The sequence below is a fragment of the Globicephala melas genome, chromosome 17, assembly GCF_963455315.2.
Source record: "Globicephala melas chromosome 17, mGloMel1.2, whole genome shotgun sequence".
Taxonomy (NCBI): domain Eukaryota; kingdom Metazoa; phylum Chordata; class Mammalia; order Artiodactyla; family Delphinidae; genus Globicephala; species Globicephala melas.
Genome location: NC_083330.1, coordinates 13,778,419 through 13,806,069, shown reverse-complemented (window position 1 = coordinate 13,806,069; position 27,651 = coordinate 13,778,419). Strand labels below are relative to the sequence as shown.

Here is a 27,651-nt window from a genome sequence, read left to right as displayed (position 1 = left end):
TAATCACTGAGATTTTAAATCACTGAAATTTAAAACATCAAATTAAACAGATATTGCAAACTCATCTAAACATTGGTGGTCAAAATTGTCAAACAGCTTGTCAGTTTGGAAAGGTTATATATATATAAAAGCAAGGTGATTCCGTTAGAAAAAGATATATTTTTATAATTCATGGCCAGAAATGTTTGGAAATAAATTCTGAGATATGAAATGGTAAATTCTAGGACACCATATGTGTTTAAAAGATAACTAAATAAGTGTGAATAAAGCTTACATTTGTTTCTATAACTTTTCAAAGACCCTCCTTTTTAACTTCTCAAGGCTCTCATAGACATGATCTTATTTGATTGGTTTTTCACTACAATTTGAGGGTAAGGCATCCTCAGGTCAATTCGATCCATAAAGAAATTGAAGGCAGAGCTGCTGATTGAAGTGCTTAAAGCCCAGGAACCAAAAAAGGCATTGCTGGGACTGGATTCAACCCTGACACTCTTCTACCTTGCTGCAATGAAAATTCTAAAACAAAAAATTAAATTTACTTTAGTTTTTTTAAAAAAAATTGTGATGTATACTCCAAAGCACTTTCAGAGGGTTAAAAAAAAAAAAAAGCATGCTTTTTCTTCAAAACAAAAATTAAGCTAGGAATAAAGTTCTGGGATTCCTTAGAAATCACAGATGTGGTCATATTTTTTCACAAATCATGGTTTCCACTAGCAAAAAGATTAATATGCTATAGTTTAAATGTTTCCAAATACTTCCAATCTTGTGGGATTTTTTCAACGGATAAGATAGTGAAAGAGATAGGATAGTTATATTTACTTAAACTGAAACATAAACTATTAGAAAATATCAAATCCATATAAATCCTCCAAACTATGAGGAATTTAACTCAAAGCATGCAGACAGGGCTGGAAACTTACTTCAAATAAACTGCTTTTTATAGTTGAACTAACGACGCTATCAGCCCTCATTTGGACAACTGGTCCACAAAGAATGCTGTGGGTTCTTCCAATTTGGCTCTTCTGTGTGACAGAACTAGTCCATTTGTGCCAATAATCCCCTTCGCCTGGGCTGCTAGGGGCAAGAGAATGAGTGGCAAGCTGCTTGGAGTAACAGATCTGCTTTCTGAAGGGCCAGCATCTGAGGGCCAATGGTGAGATGCTGCAGACTAGTCCCTGGGTGCTCGCTGAAGACACCTATCTGTTTCCTTCACTCTGGAGTGCAGTGGTTTTCCCAAATTGTCTGCATACTTGTAGTCTTATGCCAAGACCTGGTGACGACTGAGGGTTTTCTTGATGACCAGATATAACTAAAGCACTGTGTGTACTACAGGGCTTCTCGACAGGCTTTCTTTTTCCCACAGTGCCAGGTCCTTTTCAATATCTACACCATAGAAAAGGAGCAACCTACACAACGCTATTTGTTTCAAAGGCCACACAGCTTGGAGTCTGGCTGTGACCACCTTTCATAAATCACTGACATGGGTGGCACTGATGAATGAGGAACACAAAGTAAACGACTCCAGGAGGAAAATACAGAGGAAATGGACCTTTTGCAGAGAGAATTACAAATGTGGCACAGAGCCAAGGGAACAAAGAAAAGAACAAGCCATCAGGATCTCTGAGCCTTGGGGTCAGAAGAGATGGCCCCAGCCAAGAGGCTTGATTCAACATGGCTGCCCCAGGTTCCCCATTTCTAACATGGCACTGCTGAAATGCTGATTTTCCCTCCTTCCCCCACTGGTGGTGCTAATGAAATAAAGCCCTTCCAAAGCACAAAGCTATCAACTTCAGTCATCCTTCTCTTAGCTTTAAAGAACTGGCATTTTAAATATCAAGTCATTCTAACAATATAATATTTTGTTAATCATCTGGAAATGAATCAAAAATACCCAAATGCAATTTCCCTTGAAAAACAAAGAGAAGAAAGGGGATAGAAGGGTGGCAGACAGGGGCGTGTGAAGGAGGGAAAGGGCAGAATACATGGAAACTATGCCTTAAAAAAAAAAAAAAAAAGAAGAAAAGGAATTTCCTGAAATGTGGTTTCACTTATCATGAATCTTAATATAACCAACAGTTGAGATAAAAATGTTTTGAATGTGAATTACAAAATATAAACTCAGAGAAAGAAAGAAAGAAAAAGAGGCTGATATGATTACTGCTTAACATATGACGTGGGATCACAACTGTCAGAGACGAAGGCTATCGTCACTCCCCTAGTTCTTTTCCAGTTAAGGAAACATTCTCAGTGAGATGGCATGTTCTAGAGACTGAGCTAGGACTAGACCCACACTTTCCTGAATCCATCATTATTTTCCACCATACCAGGCTGCTCTTGTTTCAACCAGTGTTTCCTGTTCATCTCTTACTAATCTTTAGACAAAATGCGTACAGACTTGCACTTGCATATAGGGTACATTTATTCACTAACATTTTATGTCTAAGACCTCTGGTATTCATTTCCTTCAAAGAAAGTTCCATGAGAACCCTACTTCCACCAGAATCTTCTTTCTTCCCACTTTTTTTTCAAATGAAACTAAACAATAATGCTGATACAGACAACACTCTCTTAAGAAGTAACTGTGGTACTTAGAACCCACAGAAGAATGGAAGCTCCATATGAATGGCCAGAGCATTTCTGAACCTAAGGGACCCATAACACTTTACCCCGTTATTTATTCCGCAAGTATTTATTAAGCACCTATTGTGTGCCACATAATTAACTAGGCTTGGGAACAAAGAGGTGAATAAGAACTGATCCCTACCATAAAAAGTTTACCTTGAGAAAACAGATCTACAAGTTATTAGAATACAGAGCAAAAGTTAATTGACACAGGTAAGCCCAAGGTGCCACAGGAAAAAAATAGGAGGAAAAGGCACCTACTCTTTCATTTATTTAACAGGCATGTTTTGAGAAATTCTATGTGCTGGGAACTGTTATAAGCATTGGATACAGATGATGAAGGAGTCAAAGTAGAAGGATTAAAACTTGCAGAAATTATTTTTAAGCTTAGTCCTAAAGACAGTCAATTAGCCAGATGAAGGAGGTGAATAAGGAGGAGAACTCATACCAGGTAGAAGGAAAATTCTGTGCAAGGGTCCAGACCCAACAGAGCAAATACATGAAACCACAAGTATTACTATGAAAACCACCAATATACTATGCACTGAAATGTGTATTGCATTTTGAGATATAGAGATATTAACATCATGTCATTTCCTAATTTTATACTGTAATTTCCTGTAATACAGCTGCTAATGTAATGGTTACACATTTTTTGGGTTTTTTGCCATGCCATGAGGCTTGCGGGATCTTAGTTCCCTGACCAAGGATAGAACCCAGGCCCCCTTAAGTAGAAGCGTAGAGTCCTAACCACTGGACCACCAGGGAATTCCTTGTTGTATTTTCTTTTTTTCTATTATTATTAATTAATTTATTTATATACATCTTTATTGGAGTATAATTGCTTCACAATGCTATGTTAGTTTCTGTTGTACAACAAAGTGAATCGGCCGTATACATACACATATCCGCATATCCCAAAGAGAAAAACAAACACTGTTGTGTTTTCTAAGTGCATTATTACACGGGGTTACTGAATTTGTGACAGATGACAGATAGATTGAAGTTCAGCTTTCCAAACTCCAGCAAACTTTATAGGTGGCAACTACTACTGATGTCCAAGAGAATAAGCAGTGATCTATTTCCAATTAGTAAAAAACTGGGTGCTATAGTTTAGAAAATCAAAATTGTTTTGGAAAATTCAGAGGTCTTCTAGATCATTGATGTAGTCAATAAATTAATAGTTACACTTGAGTTTTCACACTTACATATATAAACAGATACTGTTTCTAATTGGCCTCAAAGTCTTTTCACACTGTTGAAAATCTCTTTTCTGAAATTTTGCTCACAATCTCATGAACAATTAGAGCACCAGTGCAGACCTTCTTTCTCTGAAAATGACACCTTTATCCAGTAGACTGCTTTAGCATTGCTAAGGGCTAAAAGACAGCAGCATTTTAAGAGAAGATGTTATGATCTTACTCTACCTTTAAGTTCCACAGCTGCTGTGGGTTACATCTGTACCAGGAATCAGCAACCTAAGGTGTGGTCAGAAGCCAAATTTGCCCTCTCAGAAGGGACAAATAACACTCAATCTCTATGCACATAACCAACTTTTAAATTAAAATGAGAACAATCTACATTTTTCTTCCAATGTTTTCATGTTAAGCTAAATAGTTCCTTTAGTGATAATGCCCTTGCCTTAGAGACTTACCTTAAAACAATTTAAAAAGGCAGGAGCAATTATGGAACTAATGACTATTACTAATAATGTCAAATTTTAAGGCATTTTAGCGTTCCTTGTTATTTTCTGAAAAGTGGCTATTCAGTTGCCAAAAAAAAAAAAAAGCGCATTTTATTCTTTTCTTTTCTTCCCACGTAAAAAATATGGGAGTGCAATGCCAGTGATGACAGGCTCCCTATTTAGGAGAGTGGTAATTTTTATGAATGGATATTGACTAGGAGAAGGGACAAGATGAGAGGGTAGAGCTGTAGGATGGATGGGTAGTGTTAATCATTTTTAATTGCAATGACATAAAATAGACTGAGATATATATTATTGGTCAATTGACTTTTAAAAAATCCATATGACCTTGAACTATTCACTGTACCAATAACAGCAAATTGTCAGCCATAAGATCTTGGAAAGTCACAACGTGTCTTCTGAAGGTGGGTTTCCTCATATATAAGGTTGTTTCAGAACCACAGGGTTGCTTCACATTGGATAGTGAATGTGAAAGGGTGCTGAAAGCTTCAGAGTTATACAACTGTAAAGTGCAGGATTATTATTCTGTAAATGTGTATATCTTCACTGATCCACTCACCTGTTAGTTTTCCTGTCTTCTCCCCTGGCCCCATCACTTAAATCTTCACATGGTCCTTTGTATGCATATCTTTACCAAAACACATATCACACCCCATTACAACCACTGGCTACTTTCTCTGTCTTTCTCATTTAACTCTAAGTTGTTGAAGGGCAAAAATTGTTTTTATTCATTTTTGCTTCCCAAGTCCTGCTACAGGGCTGGGCAATATAGATGAAAACTAAATATTTGAAGAATGAATGAGCAAACAAACAATTTGTAGCTCTTAGCTGGCTCTGTATCTACACAGAGACTATAAAATCATAAAGCTTATAAATAATAAGATAAAACAGAGAACTCACTTTTAAAATCATTAAGTAGATAGTATTATTGAATGTGCAATAAAGACACTGAAGAGAGCTTCCCTGGTGGCGCAGTGGTTGAGAGTCCGCCTGCCGATGCAGGGGACACGGCTTCGTGCCCCGGTCCGGGAGGATCCCACATGCCGCAGAGCGGCTGGGCCCGTGAGCCATGGCTGCTGAGCCTGCGTGTCCAGAGCCTGTGCTCCGCAACGGGAGAGGCCATAACAGTGAGAGGCCCACGTACCGCAAAAAAAAAAAAAAAAAAAGTAAAAAATGACACTGAAGAAATTGCTGATTACTTAGGATTTGTAAGTAATTACTGAATAGAACTTTCGCCTTGAAATATGAAAACTATGTATTCATAAGTATACTTTTACTATTTTGTTAAACTAGTGCTATGGATGATTATTTTCATAATACTGAAAAATGGAAATATATAAAATTGGTCTTTTAAAAATCTAATGAGATACAGAGTTTAGGAAAGAGTTTTCTTTAAAAAAACTTTCAGAAATAAAGACTAAAATAGGACAGACAAAAGAATAAACAAACGCAACAGATAATGTCATAAAAGAACTAGAAGGTGAATAAGAGAAATTTTTTAAATCAAAAAGAAATTCAGAAAGATTTTTTTTTAAGGATTTTAGGGAAAGTGATAAATATTGAAGAGAAGCAGAGAAGACGAAATACACAGAAAATAGGAGACCCTAAGGCAGAAAACAAAAGAAAGGGAACAGAATCGATACAAAAAGTTATAATTCAAGAAAACTTCCCTGAAATAATAATAAAAGAAATTACATATTGCACTGCATACCTGGCAATAGTGAGCCAGACTGATACACTCTAGCAAATTCATCGTATTTTTTTTTTTTTTTTTTTTGCGGTATGCGGGCCTCTCACCGCTGTGGCCTCTGCCGTTGCGGAGCACAGGCTCCGGACGCGCAGGCCCAGCGGCCATGGCTCACAGGCCCAGCCGCTCCACGGCATGTGGGATCCTCCCGGACCGGGGCACGAACCCGCGTCCCCTGCATCGGCAGGCAGACTCTCAACCACTGCGCCACCAGGGAAACCCAAATTCATCGTATTTTAAAGAAAAAACGTCCTTTGGGCATCTAGAAAAACATACTGTATGATTTATACAGGGAAAATATTTATATTATCAGTAGAGTTTAACAGCAGTGATTTAGAACAGTAGAAAAATGAAGTAATATATTTAAAATACTGAAGGAAAGAAAATGTGAGCCCAGTAATCTAATGGAGAACGAACTTCAGAAAACTAAAATGCCGAGATCTAAGAACAGATGGCGAGCATTAACTATGGAGTTACCTGTCCTAAGACCACATGAGAGTTGAAAAGCAGAGAATATGTTATGCGTTGGCTGAATACTCTGACAATGCGGATTTGGCACAACTATTAACAAGTTGGATGAGAATAGAGCAAGCATGTGCATTTTATCAGAATTTGTGTTGGTAGATGGATTGATATTTTTATCCTGAGACCCCTGTATAGAATATGGAATAAGACAAATGAGTTATTATGGAATATTTTAATTCCAACGTTGCCTTTATCATTGAGAATCAGAATTGTCGGTATGGAAAAAAGGAGACAAAGATGTAAGAAAATGGGTTAAATTTAAGTCTTGGTAGTCTCTAATTTGAATTGAAAGTATCAATGTGAACTAACTGTCCACCCAAAGGGGCTGGAAATAATGATCAATCCAGTAGTAATGAGTATCAGTGGTGTCCAGACTGTGGTCTTGAAAGACCATTTCTCACTAAAAGAAACTAGGGCTTTTCAAAAAAAAAAACAAAAAAAGGACTGATTCCATATTAGGGACAGGATACACACAACATTAGCTTGGAACATCTTGCGCTACCCAAGAGCAAGCAAGCTATCGGAGACTACCGGGGGCATGACGGAATGACCCATAAACAAACGTGAGGAAGTCCTCATGCCAAAGATGGACCAGTTTGAGCTTTAGCAATGATAATAATTGCCATGCATTGAAACTTACCAAATAAGTTTAAAGAAAGTATTGTTTATCTTCAGAAGATATTAGGTATCCTACACATTACCTTGAAAACTAGCAAATAAAGGAGAGAAATCAAGCACGTATCCTGCCCTTCTTAAGAGAACTGTATTACTGGCCAATCAAATAGTAACTGAGAGAAAGGGTCTCTCAGCAAAAGTATTCCAACAAATAAATACAAAAGAAATGATGAAATTAAAATATCACCGCTTTTCAACTACCAATGTATACATAAATATTGGCATTGAGCATCTATGGCTGCTAAGATGCTAAGATGACAAGCATGGGAAACGACCATATATTATGTGTCTCCTATAGTCATGCCAAAGAGGAGCTTTATCCAGTTTCTGGATACATTTCAGGAGAAAACAGAGAACTGAAGAACATGTTGAACCAAGAATATGAAGTTAGCAAAACTCTGACTGCAGAAAACTTGGCAGGTCAAATGGCCAGGGTTCTTTAACAGATAAATTGTAAGAAAATGCAAGAAGTGGAGTTTAAAAGAAAATGTAAGAAGTGGAGTTTAAAAGAGACTTAAAGACATATCTGATTTTTGAAAGTTGGCAAGGTTAACAATAGTGTCAAGAGATGCATATTTAGGTGGTAAAGCTATTTTTAAAGTGCAAGTTGATTATTATAAAAGAATAATTTTTATTTGTGGGGAGAGGCAGAGGTTGTGATTGGGAAAGGGCATACTGAAAGGCCATCTCCGTTGTCTGGCAAAGTTTTATTTCTTGACCTGAGTAATACTCTCATTATAAAAGTAAGCCATACATTTGATTTGGGTGATTTTCTATATTTGTGTTTTGTAATAAAAAGACATTTAAAAATAAACGGATAGCCATTTCTAATATTAAACTGTAGTGTTACAGGCATAACTGTAAGATCCAAATGAAACTTTTAAAAAATTGGAGTGAAATGTTATAATGCTCTATTTATTGTTGGCTATATCTACATGGTCACATATCCAATCCCCCATCGATCTAAATCTTTTGGTCTATGTAAAGAGGTAATTTTTGGTTATATATCTAGAAAAGTAGTTAAAGGACACTCTTACCATTCTGATTCAATCTTTTTTTTTTTTTTTTTTTTTTGCGGCCATGGCTCACGGGCCCAGCCGCTCCGCGGCATGCGGGATCCTCCCAGACCGGGGCACGAACCCGTGTCCCCTGCATCGGCAGGCGGACTGTCAACTACTGTGCCACCAGGGAAGCCCCTAATTCAATCTTAAGCTAATCTAATTATAACACTGACCTAATAAAAATCAGTTGGCAATTTTGATTTTTACCGTTTGAAACAATTAAGCCTTTAAATTCTGTTCCATTAAGCTTTTTAAAAAATCAATAGATGTCACTTGAGAATCTATAAAGTACCTGTATAAATTCTCCAAGGTTGGTGAAAAATGAATGTCAGCCTCATAATTTAAACTAAACATACAATGTATTCTTTTAAAATTAAATTAACCAGTGTCTTTGCAAAATGCCTAAATGACTAAGGTGACCAACTTCCTGTACTGTGACTCAAAGTTGGGAAAACCGACGGGAGCCTGCAAGAAAACCGATACCCAAGGCTCATGAAATACCAAGACTTTTATGTCTCTCTTGTTCTCCGTCCACGTTTCCTTAATTTAAAAAAAATGCTCAGGGGCTTCCCTGGTGGTGCAGTGGTTGAGAGTCCGCCTGCCGATGCAGGGGACACGGGTTCGTGCCCCAGTCCGGGAAGATCCCACATGCCGCGGAGCGGCTGGGCCCGTGAGCCATGGCCACTGAGCCTGCGCGTCCGGAGCCTGTGCTCCGCAACGGGAGAGGCCACAACAGTGAGAGGCCCGCGTACCGCAAAAAAAAAAAAAAAAAAATGCTCAGTGCTTCAGATAAGTAACAATCCTCAGCATTTCTCTACATTGAGGGAAACATGTTTCTCTAACAGATGCATGGACACAAATAATTTTGTGCTGGTTTCTTTTAACATATGTCTCTGATTTTTTAATTCAACCACAAAGAAGACCAGTTTCACATTTCAGACACCTTTGCATTTTTAAATACACATTAGAGGGCTACAGAAAAATTTAAACTTTGTAAGAAAAAGTCTTTTTCGCTGACTTGTAAATAAATGCAGGTAGTAATAATGCAGAAGTACATTTAAAAGTGTATTTTTAATCCTTAACACATTTATTTGAAAAGGGCTAATTTTTTAATGGATTCCTTAAGTGGTCCAAAGAGAATGACATCCACAGCATTAAGGTTCAAACCAAATAAATGAAATGCACGAGTTTACATCATCTAGCCTGTCAAAACCCTGGCAGCTCATGTCATAGACAGTGTCACTAGGAGAGTTGTGACAGGCTTGGGGGAGATGTGTACACTCGTAATCAATCTTCCAAGAAACAGAGGTGGCCTCCAAATAAATAGGAGTGACTTGGAGGGGAAGATAAAGGGGGCTGGCAACTGATTCAAAGTAGCACGACACTAATTCTGCAGGTTTACCTGTAGTCTCTAGGATAATTTGAAAAGGCAATTCTCACAAGTGTGTCCCAACTCACCACCCGTGTTTAATGTACTACAGTATTTCTTCTGCTTAATATGGGCTTAGTGTGGGCTGGTCACTGGGCTAAGACTTGGCCTTGATTCCATGTGTTTGTCAGAAGTGGCAAACGGTGGCGACATCCTAAAGAGGCGAGAGTGCAGGTTTTGGAGTCAAGCAAATAAGGGTTCATAATTCCGTTCTGCCATTTATGCTCATGTGCATCGGGCAAGTTACATAACTCTCCTGGGTCCCAACTTCTGCATCTGTAAATGGTGATAACACCCTGGGCACCTCATGGGTGATTGTGAGGCTTAAATGAACTAATGTCTGTAAGGCATAGAAGACAAGAATAAAACTCTGGCTGTCATCGTTATTAATGAGGATAATAAGTATTAGTACTAGTTTTAGGAGGTTTTTAGTAAATGGAAGACAGAGAAAACCAACCTTATACTATGTGAGGTAGGAAAATTAGGAATATGCTTAATTCTTTAAGAATATAGCTGAGAAGGGAACCTGACTATGAGGAAATCAGATGCTACTTTTAATCTATTCCTGTTTTTGTGTCACTTTCATGAAAAGAATCTTGCACTTTCTTTTCACTTGCACTTTGTGCAAGACAGGTAATTATTGAATGGCTTCATGTAGAAATACATTTTCAGCAGGAAATTCAAGGGTAAATGGAAGGTTGACTGACGGTGAGATAAAAGGGACTTTAAAAAACCTTGGACACCAGAAGGAGAAAGAAGCAAGTAACACAAGTCAAGAGAAATGAATTGTTGAGAAAAGGGAGTGAGACAGCATCCTTAACACCACTTTGCTCCCGACCTCCCAATACTGCAGTCATCCTGAAAAACGTCCAGGACCTCCAACAGTCAGTGTCTCTCTCTCTCTGTCTCTCCAGCTCCTTCCCTCCCTTCCTCCTGTCCTTCCTTCCCTCCTCTGCCATCCTTGTGTGCAGCCCTTTGTGCCCTCTTCTTGATGCCACCCAGGAAGATTCTACTCGTGGCAAGTCTAAGTTCAGTGCCACAGTTCCAGGAGGACTCCCCTGACCCGCGTGTTCGTGTTGCCCCCATCCCGGCTGCTGTGTGTTCCCATGACCCCTACAATGAGAGAGTTTGCCACACTGACTGCCTTGGCCTGAAGTAGTCTCTCTTACGTTGTCAGCTCCACAGACCCACCCTTCACATTTTCAGGGCCTGAAGCAAGAGGTCAAACAGGTCCACGCTGCCAACAAACTATTTCATAATTATATTCTGACTTTCAATCAGGCTTGGCAAGCCAGCTTCAAATTCAGAAATCTTGTATTCCTTCAAGTTCTGCACCTTAACTTGGCAAAAAAGGGGAAAGCAGGAAGGCAGCAGTGACCCCGATCCTATACCCTTTGGCCCCTTTTCTCCCCGTTTGCCCCACTGCAACACAAAGGTCTTTGTGAGCACACGTGAGGCTACCCCTGCCTGCATCTCCAAGCTTGTTTACACCCTCCCAAAATGTCTGTCTCTCGTCCACTCCTCAGGCCTAGAACTAAGCTCTCGTGAAGGATGAACTAGGGAAAGGGGACCATGCGAGTCCAGGAAGTGGGTTTGGGATACTTTGGGCAGCAGATTCCAGGATCCTGGTACTTAGCACATGGTCAGACTCCAGGTGGACATGTTACCGTGACCCCATAAGCTCCTTACCCCATGCAGAGGGGCACAGCCCTGGGCTTGTCTAAGACAGCACTGAGACTGTCTGACAGTAAACACACCTAACTCTTTACTGTCTATAATATTTAGTGCAGGGTTTGGCATCTAAAAATCACTCCCAAATATTTATAGAATGAATAAGCATTATTACAAAAGGCATACATTTCTAATTCAAAGTGCTAAATAATCAAAAGATAGTAGAAGATGTGGTAAGAAGCATAGACAGACAAAGACTTTGTGTAAAAGTTTTGAATATTTCAGAAATGACAGAATCAGGGAGATTCTCATAGCAAGAGATGGGGGAAAGGTCACATTTTAGATCTATTTAGGATCCACGGAAAATAAAGTACAAATATGGACTAGAGAAAGACATTTTAAAAATTGACTATGTTGGGGCTTCCCTGGTGGCACAGTGGTTGAGAGTCTGCCTGCCGATGCAGGGGACGCGGGTTCGTGCCCCGGTCCGGGAAGATCCCACATGCCGCAGAGCGGCTGGGCCCGTGAGCCATGGCCACTGAGCCTGTGCGCCTGGAGCCTGTGCTCCGCAACGGGAGAGGCCACAACAGTGAGAGGCACGCATACTGCAAAAAAAAAAAAAATCGACTGTGTTTGTTTTGAGTTGGATAATGGCCCCAAAACAGAAATAAACAAAAATAAAGATAGAATATAAGAATAATGATAAAGGAGTGAGATTCAATGAAATTGCCTACCAAAAAGAGACCTCAGTCCCATCAGCTACAACTATCTATCTGAGGAGAGATCAATGGCAAAGGTTCTCTCTAGGACAGGGTGTTCTGCAGTGTGATTACCAGGGAAGTTGGATAAAACCTGGAAAGAAAACAAAGTAGGAAAAGATGCGGAAAACCTGTCTACAGAAGGTATCTCTGCAATCGCACTCTGCTAACTACAGGTGTACTACACCCCATCAGCCTAGTCTCCCATTTCTGTAAACTACGGAATGGTACCAGAGTTTGTATGGATCACCTAACATCCAAAACCCTAAGGAACCACAATTCAAATGCTTCATTAGATCTAAGACCAGGCACAGAGTGTGGAGCTCGTGATGCTGTCCCAAGTCTCTTTGATGCAGTACAGTTTTCCCTTTACGGTCTAAAACCGTTGCCCCTTTGGGAACTAGAGCCCCAAGATGTTCTATAGGAAGAAATATCCATGTTCATTCCTAGTCCAAAAAAGTGAATTTAATGTGCCTTACAGAACAAAGCTAACGTTGGGGCCCTGAAAAGGGCCAAACCACATCATAGAGAGTAAGAAGATATCTTCCATTCTCATGAAGGTATGCCCATCTTTAGAACCAAGTTCAAAGCAAACATCTTTTGAAGTCTTACAGAACATGACTGAACATTGAGGTTTTTTACAATGTTTTTGCATGTGTTTGCATTTTATGAAAACAGCTAGGATCAGAAGCAGAGGAGCCAGAAAGATTTCCTGCCAGGTCTGGGAATCTAAAAGCCAGAAATTTCAAGAGAAAAACATAATTCTTATAACATGTGTAGCCTAATTTTATACACTCTCAATGTTAATTGAGATAAACACTTGAAATCCTGGATACGCTTTGACAATGAACTTCAGAGCCAAACTATGTAGCCCTGTCTCAAACCCATAGCAATATTGCAGGTGAGAAGTTAAATGTAACTCATCTTTTGGTCCCTGCCAGTTAGTTAAATGTATCAGTTTAATAAAGCCAAGTCACGGAAAAGCAGCCTCAGTATTTTTAAAGATCACATGTCTCCTGGGAAACAGTTCTCTTGACTCTTGTAGAATGTCCTTTGAAGCTCAGAGACGACACAAATCAAGCTAATCAAGGCACCTGCCACACAGAGTTTTGCCTTAGAATACTGGGAGACTCTTTAATCGCCCATCTGGCGGAACACCAGACGCGGGGCTGACCGCCACGTACAATCAAGCAGAATGTGTCCCAGCCAAGGAGGCGAGTGGAAGCAAATGTTGGCCACTTTTGCAGGGGAGAAAGAGCTTTAAGGGCAAACGAGTTAAAACAATGCACGCAATAAATCTTCAAATATTCCAGAAGCTGAAACTAACCCAATGAAAATAATGGTAAAATACTCTACTACAATTTAAAAAACACGTAAATACAGAATTATAGAAACATTGCCAGATAGCAGTTCATATAAAAAAAGATGAGAATTTGAGGTAACAACAACTTTAGCGTGTACCAGCAATTCAGTGGAAGCTACTGGAAAAGCTATTTCAATAGTAAGCATCATTAATGAAAGCACAGTCAACTCTTCCAGGCTGTTAATAGTTGAATTGTACACTGTGATCAACTGAGAGTATTGTGATCAAGTTTGGTGCGTTGGAAGGAAAAGTGATTAGAATGGAGATTGGTCTAGAAAAAAGGTCACGTAAGTCATGGTTGAAGAAGTTGTTTAATTTTCATCAGAAGGATGGAAGACTTAAAGACTGATTGAGATATTTAACTCACTGAAGATTTAAAAGATGGAGAGGAAATTAGAGTTCTTTCCTGTTTCAGAGAGCAAAATTAGGGCATATAGATGAAAGTTTCATGGAGACAGATTTTCTCTCAAAATGAGGAGACCTTCTTCTAGAGCAGTAATGAAATCTGGGCTGGAGCAGGGGGTTTCAGGGAAGAGCTGTTGCCTGAAATCTTGGGGGCAAGATCAGGCCGTGGGCTATAGGAGGAATTCCTCAGTGAGGAAAATGTTGCCTTACAGTCTTCTTATATTGAACTTCTGGTGCATTTCCTACCCTTAGGAAACTTGATCGCCTCCTAAAGTTGGGCATCTAAACTGAGGCAGATTGGTACTAAGGAGATAGAATTAGAACGACTTTTGTTTCCAACAGTTATAACCATGTCGCATTTAATTCAGGACAATGAGGTAGTAAAGTCTTTAATAGTCAGTTTTGCTTTTGACAGTGTTGTCTGAATAAAGAAAAGGAAGATGGCCTTTATCTAACAGCTGCTATAGACCAAGCACATATATGTCTGTACTCAATCCTCACAATATTCCTGTGAGACAATTATCTTTATTTTACAGATGAAGAAACAGACTAAGAAAATTCCAAAGGAGACCTGGGTCTTGAATCCTATATTCTTGAAGCCTATGATCTTGCTAGAAGACAGAATGAAATCAACCATTGCTTTAGTCAAATTAAATGCTTAAATGTGACAGAGGCTGATTTAAGCTCCCACTTGGATTCCTAATCCAGTTCTCTTTCAATTACGTTATGCCGATATTTTCTACTTCTTGGTTTTGCTAGTCCAGGGCGAGCCCAATAGATGATTTACACTGAGTGTAATTATTAGTGTGGACAGTGAACCCATTCAAGTAAATAATATTGCAAAACCTCCATGCCCAGAGAAATTAGTTCATTTCTGCCAGGAGAAGTAGGCAAGGGCAAGTGTTGGAATCATTTAGTGTCTCTTCAAGGCTTTCAGGATATAAACATGCCACTCAACACTCCTGGGAACCAAGCCCCCAAATCAGTAGAAAGAGTATTGGCTTTGGAGACAAGATTGGATCTGAATTTTTTTTTTTTTTTGGTGAGTCACACACCAGGCACGAGGACTTTGGGTCAAGTCACCTAGAGTCCCCAAGTTTCTCTTTCTTTAGTTGTTAAGAGAGAATAAAAAATTAAAAATGTTTTCAATTGAAAGATTGGGGTAATATCTATAAAGTACAGTGCTAGGCACTCAATAAATCATTCCTACTTTGATTACAACCTGGGACTCCAACATCATGGCTTTCACCCTACCTACACCCCTTCCCTCATCTAATTCTCCAGGTGTGCTGAACTGCATGTGGGCTCCCAAGCCAACTGCTCTCTCCTTTTTCCTAGTGCTAAGTCCCCTACATACAAACCTTCAAGTTGTAAACTTTCGAAGATGCGAACATGCATTCACATGTCCAATCACGTAAGTTAGTTCAGCTGTCTGGCATCCATTGTCACATGCGTGCATCCTCTGCAAGTGCTTGTGCTTTTGTGTACTTCACTGTACAGTACTGCATAGAGTACAGTAGTACAGTATCTTTATTTCAAGCTAGATCTGCAAGAGGACGACTTCATTGCACTCCTTACTGTGCAACATGAGGAGCTTACTAATGAACACCTGATGGAGTTGGAGGCCCAGAGAAAGGACAAAGAGAGACAAGGGGAAGAAGAAGTAACTGAAGAACTGAAGAGATTCATGACACAGGAAATGGCAAGGGGATTTTCTTTATTTGAGGAGGCACTGTTAGTTTTTTGAGGCACAGGACCCTAGTGTAGAACGGTACACGAAAGTTGCAGCAGCTGTGCAGAATGCAATCCAGTGCTACTGAGTCATCTATGATGAGAAAAAAAGAACTACTACCCAGACATCCTTGGATCATTTTTCCAAGAGGGCAGATAGAATTGAATCCAACAAGGAACCAGAACCTGTGCCGTCAACGTCAGGCATGAGTGAAATTGCTGCTTGACCTCCATCTCCTATTGCTGGTGATCCTGCAGCACTACCATCTCCCACCTCCTCTCCCTCCTCCAGTCAGTAACTCTTCTTGCCTGTTCACTTGATGCCAGCCCCTGGATGCCAGCTGTTGTACTGTACTGCTGTACTTTTCAAGGTATTGTACTGTAAGATTTAAAATATTTTTATTTTTTGTGTTTGCTCATTTTTTACGTATTATTTGTGTGAAAAGTATTATAAACCTATTCCAGTACAGTACTATATAGCCAATTGTGCTAGTTGGGTACCTAGGCTAACTTTGTTGGGCTTATGAACAAATTGGACTTACCAACGTGCTCTCAGAACGGAACTCATTCGTATGTAGGGGACTTACTGTAGCGCAGTTAGCCATCAACCCAGAGGCCGCCTTCTGCCGGAAGCTTGTCATTGATCACTATTCACCCTGCAGGCTACATCAGATATCTCCCCCTCTCACGTGCATGCTGTGTATGCATATGTCAGAGCATTTCTGTGCTCTTACAAACATCTGGTCATCCAACTTCCTTTCCCATCATACTTCAAACTCTCTAATGGCAGGAGGTATATCCTTCATTTCCAGATTCTGAGTACCTCACGGAGAGCTTTTCAATGGAAGATACTTAATAAATGTGTGTTGAATGAATGAATGCACTAATCCTAGAAGGTCAGTATAGCACATTGTTCCAATGCTATACCAAGTCATTTTCTAACGTTTTTTTATCTGTCAATCCTCTCAATATCTTACTTAAGAATTCAACAGTTTAGAACAAATGTGCCCTTATAAGCATCTTGGTTCATTCATGCTGCTACAACAAAATGCCAGAGATTGGGTGTCTTACAAATAACAGATATTCATTTCTCACAGTTCTGGAGGCTAAAGATTAGGGTACCAGCATGTTCAGGTGAGGGCCCTCTTCTTATTGTACCCTTGTGTGGTCGAAGGGGCAACAGAGTTCTTGGGTCTGTTTATAAGGGCATTAATCCCATTCAGGAGGGTCCCACCCTTATAACCTAATCACTCCTAAAGGCCCCACCTCCTAATACTATCACACTGGGTACTAGATTTAAATTTCAACATTTGAGTTCTGGAGGGACACAAATATTCAGACGACACCAACAAGCTAACCTGAATGGGATTCAGAACAATAAAAGATAAGTTTCTCTGTATTTTCCAGGAATAGTCAAATAAAGATACCACTCAGGGGCTTCCCTGGTGGCGCAGTGGTTGAGAGTCCGCCTGCCGATGCAGGGGACACGGGTTCGTGCCCCGGTCCAGGAAGATCCCACATGCCGCGGAGCGGCTGGGCCCGTGAGCCATGGCCGCTGAGCCTGCGCGTCCGGAGCCTGTGCTCCGCAACGGGAGAGGCCACAACGGTGAGAGGCCCGCGTACCGCAAAAAATAGGAAAAAAAAGATACCACTTATTTATTCCCACATATATATGTATATTCAATAGACACAATACATATGAACAGGTGCTCATCCATACTCTGTAATTCCATGACAACCGAGGAGTCTTTTGAGAGTTTAATGCTGGGGGAGCTCTCACTTCTGGCTGACTAGCTACTAAAGTTCCACACTGCGAGAAGTCAAGACAGTGGGGGTAGTGGTGCACGTGAGGCGAACAAGGAAACTCCAAATTACGTTTTTCTACTTTTCACTCCTTCCATACAAAGGAAGGCTAGACCCTCCTTGGTTGTATTTACCAAAGTGAGGGTGAAGTATTTTCCTGTAAAGTTAGTAGATGTTAATTTTAAATTACTCTAATAATTTAATGTTTTTCCTCCCTTAAGTAAAATGGATGTGTATATAATGGGTAAAAAAATATGAATTTGGTTACACATATGCAAATATTTGGTTAGAATGGTTAAGAGGAATACAGTCTGTGTAATATGTACATGTATATATGTGTATGTCTATATAGAATTTTTAAAATCATGCCTTCTTCAAAAGCTCTGGCATTCTTCTTGGAAATGCAAATAGTTAAAGCTAAAATAATTACTTTTTATTTTTATCATTATTGTATGGAATAACAGCAAAGTGACAGCTGTGCCAATGTTGCCAGTAATCACAGGAAAAGTAAGTATAAGTTCGATAGCCTTTACTGCTGAGTTTAGAACAACTTTCCACCTTTGAGCAAAGTCATGACCATTTGTTAACGAAGTGCACCTATCAGATATAATCCAGTACTTAAGTGGGTGAGCCTATAAGAGCAGTACAAGAAAATAAGCCTAGGCATAATTTGCATGTTCTACATTATCTCTGCTTGGAGTGCAAAGAAGTGTAGCTCTGAAAGGCCCCCAGGTCCCCACGCAGACAGCAAGCTGCCACAATCCCTTATAACTTGGAATAAAGTCAGCAGACTTGAAAAGCTCAGTTAAAGATAGGTAGTTCTTAATAATGATGCTGTACTCCCTGAATTTGCAGAACTATCGTAAACATGTTCATATACCCCTTGTTTCAGGAGAGGATATTCCAGCCTGACAGTCCCAGCATATCAGCTGCTGACTAAGGAGTATGGCTTGAATTCAACATCGTAAAAGAGCCCACTCTGCGTTACTGTCCTGACTCTAGGTTAGCTCGGGAATTTGCTGCTCTAATACAAAGGTTGGGGTTACCAGAAATTCCTGAGCCAACAGAAGAAAACCAGACAAGTCCACATGGGGGGAAAAAGTGAGCCGGTTTTGTTGTTTATATGAAACCCTTGCCGTTGTGACTTTCCCTACTGCCATCACAGCGTGCTGGCCTAAGAGCTCATCATTTTGTGATCTCTGCACACAGACCGGAAGCCCTGAAGGACAATGGCTGAGACTCATCCCAGATGTCCCTAGTGCTATCACAGTGCTTGGCTTCCAGCAGACACCTTGTAAATATTTGCTGACTGACTCAATGGTACTCTGTTGGACTATTTCAGTCCAAGAACCTAGGGCAATCTGGAGCAACTGTGAACAAGTTCAGTAGCTACCATTTTTAGCACTTGACATATAAATGATCTCAGTTCATCCTTCCTGCATCTGTATAAAGTTGGCTTTATGAGTGAAAATACTGAGTTCAGAGAGACCACATTACTTGCCCAGAATCTTAGCGCTAAAAACCCCTAAAGCCAGATGCGACCTTAGGTCTGTAGAACTCCAGAAGCCGTGTTCTATCCACTGTACATTGTCTTTACTTCTCAGAACAGATATAAGATTTGGTTTGGTCTAAATTTAAATTTTGGGAATGCTCTGCACAGACTCAGCATAATATTGAGTGCAGGCAACACTTTTCTTTTTAACCTAGCAGATTTGTTAACGTGAGCAGGTTAAGTTGCAGCCCTGCCCCACTGCCTCCAGAACTCAACTGTAGACAGAGTGGAGGGAGGGACACCGAAGTTGCAGAACTTTCCTATCAATGGTACAGGGTTTAATCTTCATTTTACCAGCTGTCTTGAAAGACCTTGATTGTAAGAAAACTGCAAACATAGATAATAAATAAGTAATGAAAAATTTTGCTATTTATCAGTTGCACAGCAAGACTAAAATGGCATCAATCACATTTTGACTGTGAAATGCAAGTGCACGGATAAGAGGCCCACGTTTTAAGTTATGGTGGAAGAATTGTTTCATTTCGTGAACGGTATACTTGGTATGCATCTGATCACCCTATGTGTAAATCATCTATTAAGCCTTCTGTCAACTGTGTTTAACAAAGAGTTCTCTTTCATCTATAGGAAGAAATATCCATATGTGAAGTCTCCAGATTTTCACAGAGAAACAAGCTAGTCCTGTTCAAAGTTATATCCATCAACACCATTTGAGTTATTCAAGATTTTGATGAGGGTATTTATTTACGGATAGAATGTCTGGAGCACTGTGGTGGGCAGATTCACTCCCAAGTTTAGATGAACATTCCTTAATATCCTTCCAATTAACACATCTGTGAACTTAAAAAACAAACAAACCCCCTCAAAATACACGGTGCTTAAATGAGATGTTACTTAAATTTTCCTACTTTTAAAAAATTCTTTTGTATGAAGCATAGTTAACTTCTCTTCACCCTTCAAGACTCAATTTAGAATCAAGATTGTCCTCCCATCCACAGCCCTCACCTCAGCACTGCACACTTGGAAGAATGCCAGAAAAAGTGCTTATCAAATATTTGGGGAATATTGCTATAAATATGGATATGAATATATCAACGATTTATGAATGATAATGTGTGAATTAGTGTCAATTGTAATGTTTTAAAAAGAAAACTAAGAGTATATTTTCTACATTTATCATGAACAGGAGGCTAGGAATTTAGTCGAATTACACTTTTCAAAATAGAATAAAGTAGTTCCTAATTGAATTAATTCTGTATAAGTGGTTTACAGCACCTGAGTACTTGTATCTTTTCAGGCCACAAATGAAGGAAAAATAAAGTCTCCCAGTTTGTCTCATTCCTTCAATCAAGCATGCTCTCTGGTCAGGGTACCGTACCTGACACAGGGGACATCAGATGGTCTGATGGAAAATACAGGGCTGCTGGCAGCTCTCACATGCACTGTCTGTTTACACTGGGGACAGTCACCCTTAGTTTTAAGCCACAAATGTACTTGTGCGTGCAGTGACTTCTTACAAAACCAAGGATATGACTCCCCCTTGGGTACCCAGGTGGCTTGGGCGATTGCAGGTGTTTGGACATACAGAGAAAGGCAGCACTCTACTAGAATGAAGAGTGCAGCCTGCACAGCCATGCAGAGCTGTGTCAAAGCCGCTCTGCTGCTCCACTGTAATCCTGAAAGACTGCTGAGCCTCCTGATAGCAGTTTCTACAGCTGTGAAACTGGTGTGGACAAAGAATGTCACCTGCCTTTTCAGTAAACAAAGGATGTTGTGGTCATAAAGCCAGCAGCCACTGCAGCTGTCCCTGACAGTGTGCCCTGAGAGGAATTCAGGACGGAGAAAAACAGGATACTGGCCTTAGATACTTAAGATGCATACCTAAGGCATGATTTCAATAAGCCCAGACTCTTGCATTTTCCCATACACAGAAAAGCACTAACATCATTAACTTGAGATGTGGGGTTTTTGTGATTAGCAGCAATCGTTTGATGTTTGACTACATGGTTTTGTTTGTTTTTAGCAAAAACTCTTATATATCCCGGCTCCTCCCTCACCTCTTTGGAACAGTCCCTCAGAGCTATCTGAGAGGCTGCCATCCCAGGCTACAGTCCTCAGTAAGGCCACAGAATAAAACCGAATTCTCAACTTTTAGGTTGTGCATTTTTTTCAGTCGACACTGGCATAACAATGCCTATCGCATATGATGATTTTATAAGATAATATCTGTGAAGAACATAGCATAGGACTAGAGAATGATATTTTCAATATGTAAAGGCAACTGTCATTATGACACTGGCTTATTATTCTATTACTGTTATGACTGACACTGCCATTAATGCTGATTCTTTTGTCAACAGTCCATAGGGAGTTACGGAAGATTTAATATTTTCAATGTCAGGAAGACTCAACAGGAGACCTCACTAATCTGGGATACAAATTTCCCTTGACAGTGAAATCATGACCTTCTTCCAGGGTTGAACTCAGGGCTGCTGGCAGCTCTCACATGCACTGTCTGTTTACACTGGGGACAGTCACTCTTAGTTTTAAGCCACAAATGAAGCCAGTGACCCTGACTGATCCTGTTATTTTCTAGAAATATCCCTTACACATGCATGGTGAGGAATATTGGCTGCAAGTTGGAAGGAAGACATTCGAGACAACGTGAATATTTATAAGGATATAGCACACACTGTTTCATCAGAATAAGCAACAACAACAAAAGTTCATTCTAGTTGTGCTATAGAGTTTTCCGTTTTATAGGTTCAGGAATTTCTTACAAGCTTAAATATCTCCAAGAAGATTTTGAACACACAAAAACATATTAAGTACTATTTGTTAACTAAAGGTTCAGTAACCATTAAACAGTGTTTTGATGTACCTATCCCACGGCTAGCCAAGTGACATATGTAGCACAGTTGCCCTGAGAAATCTGTTCTACCTTGGCTTTCTTGTAAAAGTAGACATTTTATGTAAACATTTCAATATATACTTCTTTCATGATTGGTAGACCATGATATTCATATCTTCTTAAAAGTTTCAAAAGAAGAATTTCAAAGATAGAGCCTATTAGAGTTGTCTTTGCATTTCTGTCTTCTTAAAACTCCCAGAAGTTCTCCATGCAAATAGTACAGTTTCAGTTAACTCAAACATTAATTCTCTGTGACCAGGAGAGACTTAGGTATTCTTTCCCAACCTCTAGACTTATTCAAGTTTCAAGGTAGTTTGGGTGGGTTAAGGTTACTTAACGTCTTCTTTGGCCTCAAGGTTCCAGCCTTCACCTGCTGTTTAACATTCCTTTCCAGATTCTTAAAAAGCCCTGTTTACATCTAACAGGAATTTTTGCCTTAATACAAAATAATCATGACAGAACATACTTGTCAACTCTACTCCCGGTAGCAAGTTTTGGCTTCTTTTCCCCACTTTGAACTAAGGTAGCAATTTAACAGAGCTTTAGTAAAAAAAAAAAAAGTGAAAGTAACACTTTCAGGATATACTTTTCCCTTTCTAAGGTCAACAGTCTGTGTTATTAGTTTACAGTATGATATCAGTTTGGGTTTTCTCATAGCATAATAAGCTCCAGGTAGCTCTATATTTTTTAATCACTTTGTTTCACCAAATTACTCCTGGCATTTTTTGGTTTTTGGAAGTAATTTTTTTAAAGTTAATACATGCACAGAATTGCTTGAAAGAACATGGTAACCATATGCTAGAAATCAACCACAGACGTGAGAACTTGTACAGACTGTGGAAGGCTTATTGTCAGAGCTTCCTGCTCCTGACTAGAGCATGGCTTGACCCTTCCAGCAGCCACAGGAAGGCTTGGCACCACTGACTGTGACTCTGTTCCTCACCAGGAACAGAATACACACCAAGAAATATCACGTAGGGGCCATGCATGACAGATCAAAGCCATTAGTCAATTTCAACAATACGGAGCATGTTATTCACACATCACAATCCTCTTTATCGTGTTAGAAACCACAGTCCAAAAAACAAACAAAAAAGATTTTGAAAGTATAATTTGTCAGACATGGCCTATCTGAGTCATATGTAAACTACATCCTCAAATTTCTAAAGCAGGGTCATATCTAATGGACCTGAGGCTCCTAGTTTTCTATCGTCTTTATGCTTTTACTTTGCAGGGATAGAAAGAGATACTATGTCAAGTAGTAAAACAAATGATCAAAAATGACTTCTGTGGCACAAAGATCAAGTTCAATTCTCCCTTGAAACCTTATCGAACTCTTCAACCTATGGAAGGCTCTCCTGTCTTTAAACCAAAATTAGGTATACAGTCTGTATCATACAATTTACTTAGCGGTTTTCATCTTGGTATACAGTTAATCTTCCTAAGAGACCAGAATGTCTTTAGGGCTAAAAACCATATCACTTTCCACTTGTCTTCTACGAGGCTTTATTCAAAGAATTCAAAGAATGTGGTGAAAGTTATATTAATAACTTACTAAATAAGTCTCATGCTCTAATAGCATACAAAATTTTATATTCGGTGTTCACAAGCACATCTATATGATCCAAGAGTGCTCATTGTTTTTATAAAATAGCGATCACTTGATCTAAGACAACATGTTTTCAATATTCCAGTGTTATGACCAAAAATATGCTATTTGTCATTTTCTTTTAAGCATTCCTTGAAGAACAAAATAATGTGCAGCAGTACAGAACTTTATAAGATACCACTTATCATGTTTTAAAAATCAAAATTCTTGGTGGATTGCTAGGCAATTGAAACCATACTATTCTCAGAAAAAAAAAAATCTACCTACAAATTTATGGGGAGTTTCCTGATATTAAAAATAACTCCACAATTCAAGAGCTAGCGAAAAAGAAATGCTAGCCTAAACGTACCACATAATGTTAAAATTAAGAAGCATTTTCCCGTCAGCCGGTCAGTCTCTGATCCACAGAATACGGCATCTCACTGATGTTTTATGTAAGAATGGGAGAAAATTCCTCCACCTTCAATTTGGAAAATCCTAATCACACATCATATACAACTCTGTGGATTCTTTATAAGGATACAGGTTCCTGGGTGGCAGACTCAGGAGCCCCAGCTGTACATCCACAATAATGTTTGCCAGTGATCCCCCAAAAGAAGTGACCTGTCAGTTTCTAAAGCATCATCTCTGTATTTCTAGCCTGGATTCTTAATATCAGTGGTGTGCTGGTAGAAGTTTAACAACCAGTTCTCTAGGGGGAAAATTAAGGCTCTTATTATTTGCTGATTTCTGTAGTTTAAATAGTCCCACAGCACTGATTTCAAGTTACCAACGTGATGTCACCGTACACAGAGTTGGGAAAGATGGCATCACCACCTCCAGGAAGCCACCGTGCGCCAGCTCCAGCACAGCTCAAAACGCTACTTCTGACAATCTGGTCAAAGGAGGAGAACATCCTAGATGATAACGAATGAACTCACAGTTAGACGTCTTGCCAGAGAAATTGTTAAAAAGGTTTCAAGGAGTTGTTCATTCACAGAATTCAAAGGGAGGTAAACTGAATTTAATAAGACACCAACACAATCTGTGGAAGGTAAAAGTACCAAATTTTGATCACTTTAAATAAGGAAGAGCTCTCTAACAAGCTTAACAGAGATTTGCTCTTCATCTCGAGGTCCTAGTTTCCTTTAACCTGGAGAAGTTGAGAAAAGTTGGAAGATCTCAAAAGAGATGGTTGAGAATGGAATTACTGTCAGGGTTCTCTATATACTTTGAGCCTGTGAAGCTGAGACTGCAGTTAAACTCCAACAGAATGAATCTTGTGATTTGACATTGTGGACTATATCTAAATTTATACAAGAGATTTTGAGAAACTGTTTGTAATATGATTAAATTTTAAATTAACAAAATAGAATAAATATTTTATATTTTTTAAATGTCAACCAATGTAAATTTTGCTTATAATTTCTGGAAGTAATGTCATAATAAAATAATTCATACATTCCTTCTAACCCCTATAGTTTATCTTTTCAAGCTTGGAGATGTTTTGTTTGTTTCCTTTAGTCTAGCCAAATATTTCTCAGAGTAATTTCATATTTTTCTAACAACTATTGTTAAACCTTTAAATCCCACAAATCCTAACCCACAGTTTAGGAGACTAATTGTAATTCAGTCTTCTAACCTTTCAGTAAATGTAAAGTGGAAGAGTTTTAACTTTCTTTTGAGACCCTGTATACACCACTTCACAAAACCTACATTTTTCTATTAAGGCTCACCAAGTGCTAAGTCCTTTAGCCTTTGGGATGTTTTCAAGCACAGCAGTAAGCTGGTCCACTTGGTCCTTAAAGTGAACTAAAAATAATAATCCTCTTCTGAACCTTGTTGCTGTCCTGGCAGTTAGCTCTAATCCTTGCAACCAATACTAGGACATGGTTCTACTTGAAATGCCATGTAATTGAAATTACAAGCTCTGTGTTCTTCCTGGAACTAAGCCAGAGTATTTGAACTCAGCTTACAGCATGCATATACTGAGCTAGGAACTGCCATGTTACAATATGGGATAAATTATGGTCATTGTTCCAGTTTACCCAGGGGTCAACTAGCACTAAGCACAATGTGAATTTCCTAAAATACTGAGGTTTCCCATAAAAGAGTCCCTTTTCCAGGTTCTTCTGCCTTCTCCAATAATAATGCTTTGGTCTCCTATTCTTTTGTGCACGGTGCCTGCCAGCTAGTATGTCCTCAAACAATTTTAGAAGAACAAAATATAGTATGGAATCCATAGGCTTTAGAATAAAAGAGAATGTCTCTTGAATTCCCATTCCAACATATACTAACTCTGCAACTATGGATATACTAACATTTTAGAGCTTCTATTTCTTAATCTCGAAAATTGGGCATAATGATTCCTGCCTAGCTGGAATACTATGAAAATAGAGATAGCGTCTGTGAAGCCCTTAGACCACCGTTAAGAATTGAGTAGACACTGAATTAGTGAGCTATGATGATAATGAGGATGGGTAATTGATTCTAAGAAGAGCTCATTTCCCTGGACGCTCTGACTTTCCAGGAGCAGTGGACCAAAGCAAATCAGTCCACTCTATTCATGTGGATTTTAGAATTTTCAGTCTGTGGATCATACAAAGTTTTAGTGTTTTATTGTGGTAAAATAAACATAACATTTACAATATTAACCATTTCAAAGTATACAAGTCAATGAAATTAAGTGTATTCACAATGTTTTGAAGCCGTCACTGCTATGTAATTACAGAAAGTTTTCATCTCTCCAAAGGAAAAGCCCAAATGCTTAGACAATGACTTCACTTTCCCCCTCCCTTCAGCCCTTGGCAATCCCTAATCTGCTTTCTGTCTCTATGAATTCGACTACTCTGGATATTTCATATAAACGGAATCATACATTATGTGACCTTTTGTGTCTGGCTTCTTACACTTGGCATAATATTTTCCATGTTCTTCCACGTAGCATGTATCAGAACTTTGCTATTTTATGGCTGAATAATATTCTATTGTATAGAATTTTGTACTACATCTTGTTTATCCATTCATTAGTTGATGGGCATTGGGTCGTTTCCACCTTTTGGCTACTATGAACAGTGCTACCACAAACAGTCATAAAGAAGTTTTTTCTCTCAGCACCTATTTTCAATTATTTTGGGTACATACCTAGAAGTGGAATTTGGGGGCCACGTGGTAATTCTATGTTTCACAGCTTTAATTTTATGCCATTAAAAATTGATAAGAGAAATCTTAAAAGTTAAATATAGATTTACCATACGACCCAGCAATTCCACTCCTAAGAATCACCCATGAGAAATGAAAACGTGTATCTGCAGAAAGATTTGCATGTGAATCTTCACGGCAGCATTTTTCATAATAGTTCAATATTGGAAACAACCAAATTGTCCATAAACTCATGAACTCATAAACAAAATGTGGTGTATCCAGCAATGAAATATTATATTTACCAACAAAAGAGAATGAACTACTGATCATATTACAACATGGATGAACCTGAAAAACATTATGTTAAGTAAGAAGCCAAACCCAAACCTATGTAACTGCATATATATTAAATGTCCACAATAGGCAAATCTATAGAGACAGAAAGTAGATTAGTGGTTGCCTGGGACTGGGCATAGTAATAAAGATTAACTGTAAATAGGACATGAGGTAGCTTATTGGGATGATAATAATATCTTAAAACTGGATTATGATGATGGTTGTACACTAATGATATTTACCAAAAATCACTGAATTCGAGATAGGTGAATTTTCTGATACATAAATTATGTCTCAGTAAAGTAAAAACAGTCGCATACAGGAAAATTCAAGGTAAAAAACTTGCTATTCCTCCTTGTCATCCATTGCTACTCTGGCGTAATAAATTTATCACCCTACTAAAGGATCACAAAGACTCCTAATTCGTGTCCTTGCCATTTCTATAATTGTTCTCCATTCAAATCTAACCAGATCAAGTAGCCATCAGGTTATTTCTTCAAATATTCCAAAATTAATAGAACATGCTCAGTGGTATCCAGAGATCTCTATGGCCCTCAACCTAGCATGCAGGATCCACAATCTACCACAATGTCTACAACTCAATAACAAATCATCTGCTACAACACTGCAGGTTTCTATGGCCCTTGCAATAATACCACTTATTCTA

The 27,651-nt window shown here is 39.0% G+C and overlaps 1 protein-coding gene across 1 annotated transcript in view; it reads right to left on the bottom strand.

Annotated features, from left to right (window-relative positions):
* C17H8orf34 (chromosome 17 C8orf34 homolog) overlaps nucleotides 1-27,651 on the bottom strand; it is a 344,966-nt gene that overhangs the window by 41,095 nt on the left and 276,220 nt on the right.